Source organism: Pezoporus wallicus, unplaced genomic scaffold (assembly GCF_028554395.1).
Source record: "Pezoporus wallicus isolate ANWC-B61680 ecotype Strahan unplaced genomic scaffold, APGP_CSIRO_Pwel_v1 contig_3181, whole genome shotgun sequence".
Classification (NCBI taxonomy): domain Eukaryota; kingdom Metazoa; phylum Chordata; class Aves; order Psittaciformes; family Psittacidae; genus Pezoporus; species Pezoporus wallicus.
This window is the reverse complement of record NW_026641700.1, coordinates 3103562-3120182: the sequence shown is the minus strand read 5'-3', so window position 1 is coordinate 3120182 and position 16621 is coordinate 3103562. Positions and strand designations below refer to the sequence as shown.

The 16621-nt window shown below is 40.1% G+C and overlaps 1 protein-coding gene across 10 annotated transcripts in view; it reads right to left on the bottom strand.

Annotated features, from left to right (window-relative positions):
• Positions 1–16621, bottom strand: part of THRB (thyroid hormone receptor beta) — a 168056-nt gene that overhangs the window by 111446 nt on the left and 39989 nt on the right. For 7 of the 10 annotated variants that reach the window (XM_057424848.1, XM_057424850.1, XM_057424849.1 and 4 more), the window contains one exon: positions 10629–10658. The exons of the other annotated variants lie outside the window; for them this stretch is intronic. The gene's annotated coding sequence lies outside the window, so the exon portion shown is untranslated. The remainder of the gene's footprint in view (positions 1–10628; positions 10659–16621) is intronic. 10 annotated transcript variants of the gene reach the window in all.

Below are 16621 nucleotides of genomic sequence, written 5' to 3'. Positions count from 1 at the left end.
CATCTAACCTGAAGTGGAAGTTGAAATTCAACAAGTAAATATGAAAATATCTGCTAGTGATTTGTACTTGCAAAATATAATCCAAATGTTTACTGCAATCCTATTTAAGAAGTTCCCAGTAGACACATTTCTGTCAATGGATTAAATACCAATAGGATCAGATTTCTGGTGAGCCAATCACAAAGGGCTAGAAAACCCATATAAAGAAATATTTGAACAAGATTCCAAAGATAAAGCCTTTTGTTATGAAAAATATTTGAAGAAGTATGCTTAACAGAGAAATGCAACCAACTGGTTCAGTATTTGTGTACTTGTTGCACATTTACACCAAGGAAAAGCATTTTTCTCACCAGTGGAAGAATTATGTGGAGTACAGGGAAAAGGGACAAAAGAAAAACCCATTGTGAAAGGGCTTTTTCACCATTCTAGCCGAAGTTGATGTCTTAGAATATGTCAGCTAGACAAATGAAAAATACAAAAATAAAACATGATTAAAGATAGTGTAGTTTCACCTAGCAATTGGTAACCATGTGTTCAAGCCAGAGAAAACACTGGGAAAGCTACTGGAGGAGTTTTCCTTTGGCTCAGGGAACAGATGAGCAAGAGTTCTCCTAAGGCATTGCTTACAAAGCCAAAAACTGTTAAACTCAGCAGCAGCTAAAGCAAGTTACAACACAGCCTCCTCCAGCCTATGCGGACAGAGCCAAGCTGCAATATAATAACATTTAGGAGGGGGAAGAGAGAGCAGAGAAAACACACCTTATGGTTTTATCCCAAGTCTGAACCAGACTCGCAGAGCTGTCTCAAGTAAGTCAGAATACAGAGGCAGAAAAGGCTTTCCACTCATACAGAGCCCACCTCTAGCAGCACATGTCTTACAGTGATATCTTCTAGTGTTTATTCAACCAAGATTTGAAATCTAAAAGAACAGAGACACTTTCTTAGGAAAATTCTTGGACTTGGTGTCCTTCAGGAAGACTTCCAGTCCAATAAATCCCATCTCTCCTGACATGCATTCTTCCTCAGTTAATCTATTTTTTCCTATACATCACTTTAGCGTGTTCTCATAGCACTGCTTTCTCCACTACACGAAACCTCTCTCTTCACCTGTCCTTGCACATTTCTTCACATCCATGGTCCATTTTCCTTTCTTTTCTCAGAATTTTAGTTAAGCTACATAAAATGATGCATGAAGACTACAGGGAAGTTCAAAAAGCTGCTGAAGTGAAAAACAGGCTGGTATTGTGAATGACTGTTTTCTGGTCAGCTGTGCAGCTCCAGTTCATTGCGTAAGCATGAGTGTAAAATCATTCTGCATGTTCAAGTAACTCCCATTTGTATATTTTCCACTAAATTTAAGAATTAGCTGGAGCAAACTGTACTGGCATTCTAAGGAAGGTAGAAAAAGTTAAGAAGATCTAAAGGTTTTGATGCAATGATTGCGTTACTATGTCAGTCAGAACTGGTTTTTAGGATCCATAGGAACAAAAAACTCCCTACAGGTTCTGTTTTAATTTTATTTCCAGGAAGCAAGAAATAATAAAATTTAAACAGAATTATGAATGCTAATATATTTTACAGCTGCCTTGTATTTAACCTGTGTATCATCTTCCTATACATGAAAGTTTCAGCTTTAATCAACTTTTGGGAACACAGAATGTCAATACACCCATGCAGTACAGGAACACATCAGGGTCAGCCTCCCGTTTTCCCACTGAGGATAGGTTGCTTGAGGAAGAAGTGAGCACTCCCTGCCATTTTCACTCAGCTTTTGCTGCCCGGAAGCTGGAGCTCTTCCTATAAATCCCAGTATTTTCCAATCAGTCCATTTCCAGAAATGCAATTTTGTCCAGAAAAAAACACAACTTCCTATATCTCAAGAAATTCAGAGCCAGTGAATAACTACACTGTGGCTACATAGCTGAAAATCTTGATGGGTTAGTTCTGCCACTGTATTTTAAAATGGCTCTACACTGAATTTTTTACTATCTTGTATGTCTTTACATTTTACATACCTGCTATGTAACTGTGAAACATAAGGCTCTCTGAATCAGCCCCAGTCAGGAGGTGAGACTAATGGTGTCTATGGTTATCATCTTAATATAAAGGAAGTCAGAAATGTCAAAACTTATAACTGCTCAACAGGATTCTCTCTCAGTAGCAGATATCTATTATAACTAAAGGACTGTGACACATTTTAACCTGACACCCTCACGATAAGCAAAAATTCAGTCCTTCTTTTCCGTGGTGACAGTCAGATGTGGCAGAGATCATTTCCCTTGGTTTCTGAGTGACCTTTACGGGAACCTGCTGCCTTTCTCTGAGGGGCACATCCACTTCAAGTCTAAGTTACGAATGTAAATTTCCCTCCCTGAAATTTCATTATGTTACCTTTACCTCTGGTTGGGGATGTTTTGTTGCTGGTTGTTTGGCTGTTTTGTTTTGTTTTTTTTTTTTGTGATTATTAAATCAAAGAAGGGATGACTGGCTTTTAAATTAATTTGTGAAAGGACAATGAAAGATGTCTAGTTGTTGGCTAGATGGATAGGAACATGTTTCTAACAGATCAAAAGAGAGAGAGCATTAATGAGAAGATGGGTCCTGAAAGTTTTCATAAATGCAAGCACAACAACTGTTTCAAGACCGATTCATTACAAATACAGGTCTGCTCATCACGCAGAGAAGAGCTCTTACTGACTCTTGATAGAAGAAACGGAAAACAGCAGAAGCAGCCTCAAGTAAGAAATTCACATTTGAAGGGAAAATATAGTAGGCTCCATTTAGTCCTTGCACTATCTGCAAACAAAATCATCTCGAGTGAAAACACAGGAGAAAAAACACAAGCAATTAAAGTCCTCATCTCCCATCCTCCTGTCTGATAAGGATCGTAAGAGCTACGGCTTTCGTAGGAAGCCATCTCTGACCTCTCAACAACACTCTGATTTCAGCGTTACTCAGAGCCCACAGAAAGCTTCTGCCCTCCCAGGACCAAACTCCACTACTGCTCTTCACGGAGCAGCTCAGATAAGAAATATGCCCTGAATACAGCACCCTTTTGTACTATACAAGTGAAGCCCAACACATCGCATAAGATCAAAGAGTTAGAAACTAACCAGCAAGTGTGACTCTCAAGTCACTAGACTGTCCCTTTTCAGTCACTGAGCTGGGCTGGAATGGTTGAGGTAGTTTTGCAACTGAAAAGCCAAGCGTTTATGGCTGTATTTCTTCTTCTTTCCTCCCACCCCCAATGTAATTCTAACTGATCTAGATCACCATACAACTCAGATCAAACAGGCATGCTGGCTTGCAGTTAGGTTTACATTTATCTTTGCAGTTTGGTTTACATTAATCTTTTTGGGTTCCTTTCCTTTTTTGGGGGAGGAGGGCTTTTTTAACTTTGAGATAAACAGTTCTCTGTCAGGAACAAAATCAGCCACCAATCCTGGCTGGTTGCACCCAAAATCCATTTTAAAAAAATTCTAGGATACACATGCATTTTACTTCAAACTTCCTGCTAGATTGCATTTGCACTTACTTGAGCAGAAAGTTACAGCTTCTACGTCTCTCACTGCCTAAGGGAACCAAAAATATTAGCTCTGATTAAGTATTTATTTTGCAGCAACATGAAATCAATCATGCTACAGAAATTACTCTGAATTACACCTCTTCAGCAAGGCTGTGACTTTCAGCTTTTTCCTCTTACTAAGTTACACATTCAATAAAACTACAGCTGGGCCAAGAAAACTCTGTTTTGTTTTGGCAAAGCATCAGACAGCATCTTCTGGTTTGCAAACAGATGCAGAATCTTATCTAACTGTGGGATGTTCTTGGATGTGCTACCTATTAGCAAAACTATTAAGAAGCACTGAAAGGTTCCAGCCCCTTTTATGAACTCTCAGTCAAATCTCATTAGTTTGCACACTCTCATTTTGCACACAAAAATATAGCAGTCTTTTCCCACCTCTCAGGGAAAAATTAATAGGCGAGTGTTAAGTCTCATGTTACTAGAACTTCATTACTTTTACATGCTATGCTGAATAATTAAACTGCACTTGTCAAATAAGTGATTTGAGAACACTTTGTGCTGCGGTGTATGTTTTTACTGTCTGTTTACCTCAATTGACAAAATTAAATCATTCACAGAGTCTCCCATGCAACCGCGCAAACAACTGAGACCCTAAAGTTGGAGAGGAGTACGGTTCCAAAATGGGACTCGGAGGATAAGTGTATATAGGGTGGGATTAAAGGAAGAGCACTGGATTAAAGCAGTAGATGAGGAAATCGAAACAACAGAACCAAAGCTTGCTCTGAGGATGCTGCTTAATGAGAATGACCTAGAAGCAAATCTAGCTAATCACAGAATCATAGAAAGGTTTGGGTTGGAAGGGACATTAAAGATCATTTGCTTCCAATCCCCTGCCATGGGCAGGGACACCTTCCACTAGACCAGGTTGCTCCAAGCCCCATCCAACCTGGCCTTGAACAATGCCAGGGATGGGGCAGCCACAGCTTCTCTGGGCACTCTGTGACAGCACCTCAGCACCCTCACAGTAAAGAATTTCTTCCTAATATCTAATCTAAATCTACCCTCTGTCAGCTTAAAGCCTCCTTGTCCTGTCATTATATGCCCTTGGAAGAAAGTCCCTCTCCAGCTTTCTTGCTGGCCCCTTTTAGGCACTGGAAGCTGCTCTAAGGTCTCCCCAGAGCCTTCTTTTCTCCAGGCTGAACAAGTCCAGCTCTCTCAGCCTGTCTTTATAGGAGAGGTGCTCCAGTCCTTGTATAACTTTCATGGCCTCTTCTGGACTCGCTTGAGCAGGTCCATGTCTCTCATGTGTCTGGGGCACCAGAGCTGAACACAGTACTGCAGGTGGGGGTCTCACCAGAGTTGGGTAGAGGGGCACAATCATCTCCCTCAACCTCAAAAGGTCACGTTCCTTTTGATGCAGCCCAGGATACGATTGGCTTTCTGAGCCCAACCATTAACTCAGCTCTTGTCCATATTTTCACAGTAATGTATGGGAGGGGGGCCTTTGGCTACTGCTGGTAGAAGGGTACAGGAATTTGAAATATTCTGTAGTAAATAGGATCCCTCAGGGCTGAAACAGAGGGGCTATATGCAAAATAGTAAAGGTAGAAAAATTAGAGTAACAACCTACCCCTCCACAAGATGAACAGAATTTCTGACACAGTGCATGTTGCTTTACCTGTCTTTCTCCACAGGTAGGTCTTAGGAACTCAGCCAGTTCAGTGGGAGGACCCACGCATCCAAGTGAAGTAGATATAATCAAATAAACAGCTGTGTCTCCCTCTGATGGGAATTGATCTGTTTGGCCAACCTGGCAATCTTTCAGAGGCAGTCTTCTAAAGGTTACGCAAAACAAAACTGTCCGGCTGCAAACCCCTTCTGGAAGCAGCCAGACATATACTGTAGCAGCTTGCTGCTACTGGGGCCACATCCATCCTCCCAGGGCTGCAGCAAACAGAAGGACCTGCTGCCCTGAACACCATCGTGATGTTCAAGCTGCACTCCATCAATGAGCACATACACACAATCTGCTATTTTTCAAATGTACTAGTCTCCAAAAGCCACATTTCCATTGAGTGGGCGAGAACATTCCTGATGCTCCTGTTCTCTCACAGCAGCAGAATTTCCCTAAATCGACACTTTTTGCAAAGTTATGTAACAGTGAGCACAGCACTCTTAACTCTCATCTGAGCAGACACTGTGAGCACAGTGTAAGCACCAGGGTACTTCTTTACAGTGAGCTGTGCTCCAATCCAGCATGTCATTTAAAAATGACAAAAAAAGGTATATTTACTTCTCGGAAGAGAACAGCAAGTTACCCAGGCAAAATCATGGATTCCTGGGTAGGGGTTATTAAGTAAACAAAGTGCAGGAAACAAGATTCAATAGCTTTTAAGCACAGTAAAACTGAGCTTCTAAAGCAACTTCAGTTCTTTAGCATAAATAACCACTTTGGGACTAGCAGTGCATGGGAAACCAGCCAAAGGAGCTCCCCAGACCTCAGCACAACCCCTCCTTTTTGTCATCTGGAGTGCTCTTACAGAGTTGCCGGAACAGAAAGAAAAATGCTGCAGAAGCTCTCAGGGATAACCAAAATCAATTTTGCAGGCTTGTGAACCCCTGCCCACTAGAGGTGTTTCTTCTGTAGTATGAAAGACTGTTTTCCTTTACATTAACTGACTCAGCCACAAGCTTTCACATGGAAGAAAACAGCAGCAATTTGATAGCTCAAATTCATTTACTAATGGAGAGAACAATTTTCTTCCATGGCACAGCCTCCTGCACTCCTTTTCAGTACTGAAGTACCCATTAAAAGTGACTCAGTGGTAGAAAAAACATATGAAAACAAGACATCCTACAGTCTGTTTTTAAATACTCTCCTTGGTCAGTATTACCCTATCAGGAATTTGTGAAAACCAGAGGTATGGAATATATTTTCAGGAGAGATGGTGCATAAAAAAAAATCATACTAAAAAACCCACAACTGTTAGCACACAGCGACCGGCCAAAAATGTTTGACCTCTGACTAACTAAAGTCTCCTTTCTACTTCACCACAGCCACGAATCCCTTACCTACTAGCAAGGGTAACTACCCTTCTTTTATCTTTTTCTAATCTCTTGCCCTCCCTGACCTTTCTCTTTTCTCTGGACATGTAGGAAAGCAGATGCCTCCCTGTGCAGGGATGCAGACTTACCTCAGCCACCTTACTTCAGGTTATCAAACACAAGGGCATTTCTCTTCTCTACTTTGATTATTTTCCTATTGTTTTATTGTTTAGTCTAATGATTTTCTCAGTTCAGGTTTAGACTACCATGTGTAAACCATACACATGCTTTAGTCCAGGGAGGGAGAGAGTAGGGATGGTCAGAGTACAGGAATGACAAGCCAGGTACCAAGAACCCACTACTTGCCGGCAGGTAGGTTAACAGGTATTATGGAACACAAAATCCTCTGCTATGCCTGGGCTCACTCTCAAATTACCTGGATAGTTATACAGAAGAGCTTTTTCACAGGTTTTTCAATAGAGCTGGAATTACATGAAAAATTCTCCTGAGTAACAGTTCATGAACGCATACCACCAGCACAACTCTTACCTATTCCTCCTGTCATGCTACTGTGGAGTTACGCTGTACAGTCCTGTAACAGAAGCTATGCTACGTAAGTGCAATAGGATGACATAACTCTGAGCTCAACTTGAAGGATTTTTCTATTTGCAAGATTTTGCACCATAACTCCTGATTAAGTTTGGATGTGGAAATTAATGAGCTTGTCAAAGAAACAAAGTCAGAGCTATTCTTGTTCAAAATGGTGTTTGGTGTTTCTTCTAGTATAAAATGAGTTTTAGGATCAACCATATTTTATTATCTTTTCTATAAAAAGGATCTGCTGCCTCTTACCCAGTAACACACGGATACACTTTCATTTAGCTGATGAGAACTGGAAGAGAAACATCCTCCTCTGTCTCTCAGTATCCTATTGAGGTTCCTGAGCAAACATGCAAGTTATTTCCAGTTTTGGGGAAAGCAGATTACTTTATACTAAGAATTCTACTTATCTGCTAAAAATCTACCCTGCCCTTTCTGCTCATACAGATATTAAGATTGGCTATAGAAGATCCTATGCTAGGGTTAGGGTTCTGAATTCATTCAGGCCTTTAGTTATATCACAGAAAGGATTCAATAAACGTCACAGACAAATCATGACTTTTCAGTGAACTCAACACAAAAGGCAAGCTACTAAGTAAATTGGCTGAAATATTGGAAGATCATGCAGAAAGATGTGTCCATGGACTGATCAGAAAAGAGCAGAAGTTGGCTCAGTCCTAGTACATACGACTGTAGCACACAAAGCCTGCAAACTCAGCAGCACTGTACTCACCACCACATTTCTTCAAGGACCTGCTCAAAGACTTTTCAACCCTTCACCACTGAAACAAGAGTGACCTGCTCCAGCTCTGATTTTGGAAATCTTGTGGCTGCCTGTACCACGTAAGAGCCTTTGTTGGTGGAGATGTGGATTTAAAAGGCCTGAAGGAACTCTGATGATAATCTGGTCTGACTTCCTGCCTGGCACAGGCTCTAATACCTCACACAGCAATTTATTCACGAAGCCCAAGAAACTGGTAACTCTACGAGAAGATATTTCATAAGGAGATCTAATCTTGATTTAATTACTCCAAGTGATCTACCACATTCCTTTCTAAGCTTTTCCAATGGTTAATTACACCTACAGTATCACATTTCCAACTTGAACTCCTCTTGCTTATCTCACTGGTTTTGTCTGTTGGAGCCCTATCCTATCTCCCTACACAGATATTTTTAGATACTAACCACATCACACCTCAAAATTCTCTTACTTGAGATAAACAGTTTGCCTGTTTGGCAAATCAAAACAGGGATTCCTGAATCCAACGCAGAGCAGCTGCAGTGCTATTACAGATAGCTTTTGACTATAGAGACTAAAAAGAGAAAAGTCAATTTAAGCGCACTAAGCATCTTTAACAAGCTTTTCCAGCTTTCATAGCAGTCACCCATTTTTAAGACCTGGAAATTTGGGATCAATAGCACCACCATCTGCAGAGTTTCACTTTCAACTTAACTGATAAATTCCAGCTCAAACTGGATCAATACTTACTGAATACTATAGTTAAAGAAATAGATGGCTGATGGCAGGTGGTTTTCTAGTTCTTGTATGTCAAAATCATATAAAAACCCTGCTAACAGAATGACCCAGTACTTCTGCCAAGGCAGAAATCCAGGATTGAGCAATCTGTACCGAAAATACTTCCAGTTGTGACTCTGGGAAACAAAATGAGTAAAATTCCACTACTGCTGTCATGCCATATTACTTAAGCATATTACTTAGACATTTATATTACAGTAGGATTCAGAGGCTTCACATAAGGCTTTCTTGTGTTAGGTGATCAACTACAAACACAGCAAGCTTAATCCATTTTTGCAGCGTTTGCCCAGCTCTTGTATGGCTCAATCCTGGTAAGGAGACTGAAGGAGGACTTGTGTCCTCCCTGAATCATGGATGTGGATGAGATCAGCGTACAAAGACTGCTCAGAACCAGAATTTCTTCTGGCATTTACTAAATCCCTGTACAGCTCATGTGATTCTCCACACATTATGAAGTTCCTTAGCTTCCTTAGCCCTATTCCAGAAGGACTTCCAGTGCTTCACAGTGTTTTGGTGCAGAACGGCAGCATCTTGCTGTCTCAGAGATATACTATGTACGCACAAACCTTTGTAACTGCAAATACTTGCACATGCTCTCCATGTACTAATATAATGCACCAGCTGCAAAGCTCGACTGTCTGCTACTTATATCACTTTAAAATTTTCCACAACAAAAAATATGTGATATGACACCTCATTACTTTTTTACAGCACTTCTGTTTTTCCATTAATATTTCACATTTCTACTCACTTGTGGTATCAGAAAGCTTACATTTTGCATAGCTTAACTGATTTCCTTCTTAGCCTCCCTCTTCCCTATTCCAAGGATGCCCATCTGCAAATAAGGAACACAGTTCATGTAGATGTATCGACTTTTACTGGTTTAAAATGTCATCAGGTTTAAAAAAAAAATTCCTTTTAGTCACACTTCCATTTGGAAGGTGTTTGACTAGAAATAGGTGCAGGAAATGCAACTAAGAACTCTGCAAGCTTTTACTTGAACTACCTATAAAAACCAAAACAGGCTAATTTGGGAGGAAAGGAAAACAGTAACCAACAACACTTCCCTTCCTTGGCATCCTGTGAATGGGTATTAAAATTGAAACTATCACCTGTGACTGAAAAGTAATTATGCATTTTTGTAATGCTCTGAACAGGTTCATCCTGCCACTGCCTGTCAGAACAACTTGCTATCACACACACCTGGCTATGTTATTTGACGTAGCTGCATCATTTTCTAGATAACACAGCACATGAATGTCAGCATCCTCACTCGCAATGAAAGAAATAAAGAGATAAATCCCCACTTTTTAACACCCCTTGCTGTTGATAATGTACTGAAAGACCTTCTTCTGCCTTTTGCTTATCTAGCAGATGCACAGAGAATCCACTTCCTGATGCAGCCTGAATCATGCCATATAGGAGAGGAAATACTTCTAGAAGAGTTCACGTGTCCTCTACAGGTACATTTATTTGACTATGTAATTCATTTATTTGACTATGTAAACTCCCACTGCCATACGTCAAACCCCTCAAATTTGCCACAATACTACTTATTTCAGCATGTACTCTAGCATTTAATTTTCAAACTGTAAGAAAGGTCTCCTTACAAGTGAAGATTTTAATTAACTGAGTAGTAAAAACTAATCTGTTGAAAAATAATGACCTGCAAATTTCCCATAGGCAAAAAGAAGTTTCCAAATCTATGTAGTAATCTATCTTATTTTGATTAAAAGACCAAACAGTGGCTTAACAACAATAAAAAACAGTCAAATGTTTTTACACTCATTCTGCAATGCTGTCTCCTTTTCACAGACCCACACTATGTTTAGGATCTGTTCAGAAATGCTGAGCATATTTGTTAAAAATTGCCTCCAATTAACTTGAATATCTTACTAAAGTGGAATAAAACATTCTTACCTTATTAGAGCTTCATTTTCCGTTCTTCCACTGAAAAGAGTAAAGAAATCTGTATTAAAGATCTATATGGTAAAGTTATTATTTTAGTTTCACTTCAATTAACACCAAAACTATGGGGTTCTTTTCACATAACTGAAATAAATTTCCATTCATTTGGAGAGATAATCATTCTCAACACTCTCAGGTGAAGGCCTTTATTTATTTACTATCTTAACCAGCTCTTCTGAACAAACAATTCAAATGCTTTGGAACTATCAATACAAACAACTGATCTAGTCAATTCATCACCTAAACAGTAGACTTCACAGGTTTATTTTCACTGCAAGCAGTATTCTGTGACTGGCACTGGTATTGCTATTATTTTTTGTTGGACATTTGATAGTTGCTATTCTAAGATGGACTTGCCCTGCAATATGCTCATTCAAATTGCTTCTCAGCCTGAAAGTTTCTTTTAAAAGCAGCTCTTTCCTGCTCAATCCCAAAACAGGTAGGGTCAGCCTGTATAAGAATGAAAGCATCAAGCCATTTCATTAAACATCTGCTTCAACTAAGCCATTCTAAATGGCACATTTGCCAACAGTGTACCAACATCCATCACAAAATCAAAAAATCAAAAAAGCTATAAGACTATGCTGAAAAAGTTCCAGCATGACTCAGAGCAATCAATGATTTTTGAGGGCATAGCAAATATTAATTAACCTTTCATTTCTTTGTGACTTTTGTTCAGTCCTTTACAACCAGGACCTATTTATAGGCATCAGCATTATAACTGGGAATTGGATTCTGGTAACTCTGAACTAAATGGGTATATTTTGCCACTAATATATGCAAGAACAGAATCACACTTTATCTTATTTCACTTTCAAAATTAGCATAATACACAGCACAAAACAGAAAACAAAATGCCAAGTCTAATAAAATATGACAATTATTAGTGGTATTTGTTGAAAAGCAGAGAAATCATGCTGAGTCACAGGCAAAACATCTCAGCCTCTAGCACTTTCTGTACACACTCCATTAGCCATCAGTCAGTATGGTTAGAAATTTATAGATGAAGGGAAAACAAGGAGAGACCTTGTTCATCTCTGCCAAGGAAGAATTTAAGGCTTGGCCTCGAAGCATGTGATCAATGAAGTGGTTGAAGAAATTAATCCTCTGCTCTACAGTGAAAATACTGTGTTTTGAGGGGCAGTGGGGTTAACAACAGACTCTTCTAGGAATGGCTGTGAATCTGTCAACCTGAGGGAAACAAAGCTCAAGTGAATAGTAGAAGTGCCTCTGCCCTTAGAGTATGTTCACCTGTTTTTTTATGGGAGACCTATAAAATGAGCCTATTTCAGAAATGGAACAGGTAAACGTAAAAAGAAACATTTCTGCAGAGCAGACATACATTAAATTAACCATCCATTTTGAGAAAAGGCATGAGATCTCATTTTTATGAAACAGTTCATCAGAGCTGACATTTGCAATGCCCGATTTCCCACAGCTGAGGAGGTGCATATGTGTACCTTTAAAGGAAGAGGAACAACTGAGGTAGTTTCATTACTTAGTAAAATACATCTCAACCCTTTGTGCCCCACGCTGGGCACCAAAAAGGACTGTCATGGTTTAGACCCAGCTGGCAACTCAGCACCACGCAGCCATTCACCCACCTCCCACACTCCCTCCTCCCCAGGCCATGATGTGGAAGAGAATAGAAAGAATGGAAACCCCATGGGTTGAGACAGTAACAGTCCAGTAACTAAAGGATAATATAAAACTACTACTAGTGATGATAATACTAGAAGTAACAAGGGGAGATAATATAAAACTAAAATGGGAAAGGAAAAAAAATAAAAATAAACACAAGTGATGCACAATGCAATTACTCACCACCTGCCAACCGATACCCAGCCTGACCAGAGCAGTGATCTCACCTTCCGGGTGACTCCCCCCAGTTTATATGCTAAGCATGACATGCTGTGGTATGGAATACCCCTTTGGCTACTTTGGGTCAGGTGTCCTGTCTCTGCTTCCTCCTGGCTTCTTGTGCCCCTCCTCACTGGCAGAGCATGAGACTGAAAAGTCCATGATCAGGGTAAGTGCTACTGGGCAACAACTAAAACATCAGCGTGTTATGAGCATTGTTCTCAGACGGAAACAAAAACACAGCTCTGCACCAGCTACTAGGAAGAAGAAAAATAACTGTTACAGCTGGAACCAGGATTTACTCATGGATTTAATTTTCTACAACTCCTTCTGATAATCAGCTGCTAAAACATGCATCAGCACCAGATTACCTCACATCTGGCTTTAGGTGTGGGTCACGCATGAGAGGTAACTTAAGAAAGGTTTTGCATGCAGTAATCAAGGGACAGAAACAGTAGGTACTCTATCACTGGAGGCTATGCATGGTTTCAATAGGATTGAGTGGGATTTACTACAGCACGAACCAAATCCTTACTTTTCTCACGTAAAACACCCATTGAATCTAACCAGAGTGCAACCGAGAACACATTATGTCTCTGATTCTTTATTACTCACCTGTCTCAATACTACAGCGGCCCACAGCATAAAGTTTATGGGACCAGAATGCTTCTTTGTGGGAAGGGAAAGGAATATCTTACAGGATAGCCTGTAACCACAAAGCAGATACAGGCGCAAGTCTGAAGAAGACTAAAAGTCATTCTGGATTTGTGACAAAATCCACAGCTTTTGAAGCAAAGTATTTCTATGCTAGAAACACTCACAGCGCAGGCTGCTTTGAAGCATATTTAACTCATCCTACGTACCTTTAAAAGAAGAATGAAAGCTGACTTTGGCAGGGTTTATGACTCCCAGAAAAAAAAAACAAACCCCAGCATGCTTAAAGAGTTTGCATAAGTTTGCCTTATCTGATCTAGCTGTTGATAACAGGACAAGCTGTAATGAGGGCCATGAGTATCTCCTATCATATGTTCTCATGGGCCCTGCTTCCTGCCTCAGTAGTCCATGTCTGAGGACCTACAGAAAGATGGACCATTATTGTTTTCCATCAGGCAGCAGGAAGGCTCTATCTTCAGATGATCTGGCTTCTATCCAAGTGGAGATAACTTCTCAAAATCACACTGGGTAAGTGAGGCCCTAAGCATTCAACAGTGCTTGCCTGGTAAGACTTAGTCTTACCTGCCCCTGATACCTTGGCAAAGAGTTTCACATGGACTCTCTGCTTTCACATAAATACATCTCCTGTTAACTGCCTGCACTGCTTTCATGCTTATTGACCTCCTTGATCAGATGGAGAGAACAATCTCTACCAAAAACGCAATTGCATTTCATTGCAATATTCAGACGTGTCATCCTTCTAAGCATATGCCTCTTTACAGTAAAAACTGTACTTGTTGCCAGTCACCGAATGTGCTAACTCTGTATGCACTCTGGAGGGGTTCTAGCAGACTGCCTCAAAAGTACATCAGTACAATTAAGTTAAACAAAGCAGGTCACTGTCCACACTCAGTGACAAAAGGCTCTGTAGTTTCAACAAATGGTTTACCAGAATCCTTTAAATTCAGATACAAGAAAAAATATAAATATTTTTGCAAGCTCCATCTCTTTCAGAATAACTCCTTATTAATCACTTTTGGAAATACTAATACTAAAAAAAACCTACTGACAGAGATTGTTTTAACAATGTACTTTGCTACTGAAGCTGTTCATGAGTCTTCTTAGAGAAGACTCACCAATGACTCCAACTGAGCCACAGAAAACTAATACTGCCAAATCGATTAGACAGCAGAATAGATGTATGTCGTGGTTTAAACCCAGTCAAGTAATTCGTTCGCTCACTTCCCCCCCCTTTCTTGCCCTCCCCCTGCTCTCGGAGGGACGGAGAGGAGAATCGAAAATCTCCTCCTGTACCAGACTCAGAAAATGCTTGACTGCATGGAGTTGTACACATAAAAGCATTCCTTTTTGTTTCAGTCATTGTTATTTCATCTTTTCTGTTTATGCTGTTTAGTAAAAACTGCAAAGCTGAAGATACAGCAACATATCTTGCCATAACCAAAACATGGGTTTGATCCCTATAATAAATACAACCAATAAGTTAAAACAAGTTATTTCCAAATGATTCAGCACTTACACCGTACACAGTAGGAGAAAAGGCATCCAGGTGCACTTCACAAAATTTAGATATAAATTACACATTCTACCTATGTCTTCGAACAGATATCATAGTAGGGATAAAGTCACTGCTCTTCTTCTTGTACATATATCCTTATCTAACAAAATCCCATTCATCCTACTGAACATTACTTTTAGGCTCCTGAAACCCATCACAGACATCTTCACCTGGAAAGAAATATGCAGGGGGAAAATTCTTTAAAGTTACCAAAAAATGCAAATCTATTCAGGCTTCTAAACATAGTCATCATCACCCCAGAATTTGTTTCAGTTTATTTTTGTAGCCCCCACAGGATGCCCTAATGTTCGGAGGTCCCACAAGGAGACTGACTGAGCAAAGCAACTACAATTTTCTTTTTCACAAAAGATCACAGAAAGCCAACCAGGCCTGGAAAAGGAGCTGAGTTCTCATTCCATCAAAGCCAAGAAAGGAAAAAGAAAGGGGTGGGGAACTAAGAATTCTGAGCAGGAAACAAATTCACTCCTAAAGCCACTCCAGAAGTTTGGCTTTCAGTTCTGCTGTTCAGCAGCTCTCAGTAGGAATTAAAATGTGCAACAGTGAGGGGAGGGGGGGAATAGGAAAAAACCCACACCAAAAAACCACCAGTGGGGAAGATCTCACTGACCCCCCACAGCAAAGCTTCTCCTCAAGATGCAAGGAACTCTGCTGGCATAGAAACATAATTTAATTCTTCCTGTCCCCCCAGTCTTGACTCAAGGCCATTTGATTTCACAGTTCCAGCACTTGCAGTAGTTAGCAAATTGCGCTATGCACTTTGTAGAGCAAAAAGCCATGACTGCAGCATGCCAAATTCTAATCTGTGACAAGCATTTTCATTCCTGGAACTCCACACAGCATGCCTTGGATTGTTTGGTGCTTCTTAGCCAGAGCCGGTCTGCGCAGGTGTGGCAAGGCAGCAGATAGGCCTGTGTGCACAGTCTAAACTCTGGGACCTACAGATGCATCCCAAGAATGTTTACTACCAGTAAAATGCTAATCATAATTACCATGATGGTATATGCTCTTTGCAGGATAAAAAGGCTAGAAGAAATCCCATGTTTAGATTGGACAGCAAACACAAGGTCATAGCTGGAAGGTAGAAAACACATAAAATCGTTCCATTTAAAGCATATGTACAAATTAAAAGTTAACCGTTATTGCCAAAAAATTGCATATAACCTCAACTACAGCTACAGAGACAACTGCCAGCTGCAAGAGGAATATGTGGTCCGTGTTCTGCTGCCCCAACAGCACAACCAGTCACAGAAACACTGTCTCACTTCTGTCCTTCTCCCCAAGGAAGTGCTGAGGAACATCCCTCTTTGTACACCCACTATTTATTATTTCTCTTACTGACTGGATGACATTCAAATCATAAAGCTCAATGACTTTTTGAAGCTAGGCCTCCTCCTGGGTCTAAGAAATCTTGTATTTCAGCCAGGTAGCTCGACTCAACTGTTCAGAGGTAGAACAATGAGGAAACAAAGATCACCACTACCATGTTGAGATCATCCTGAAGAGCTAAAAACTCACAGCTGCTTTACTGAAAATGCTACGAATACAATACCCAGAAGCTATTACCCACTCCAGTAAATGGCAAGTCCACAGACAGTAATGCCTACGGTCCTTTTTTTTTGCCAGCATTTGCATTATAATTCTCTGTTTAAATGACAAATTAGCAAGATAAAAATATATTTTGGCTAGTAGACCTTCAAGATCTATTGGAGCATATTTAATTTACTTTATAAATGTTAATGACACTGTTTTCCTTGACTTAAAAAAAGGGCAAAACTAAACTAATTTACTTTTAAAATAAAATCTGTACCAAAAATCATTGTTTCAAATCCTGCGG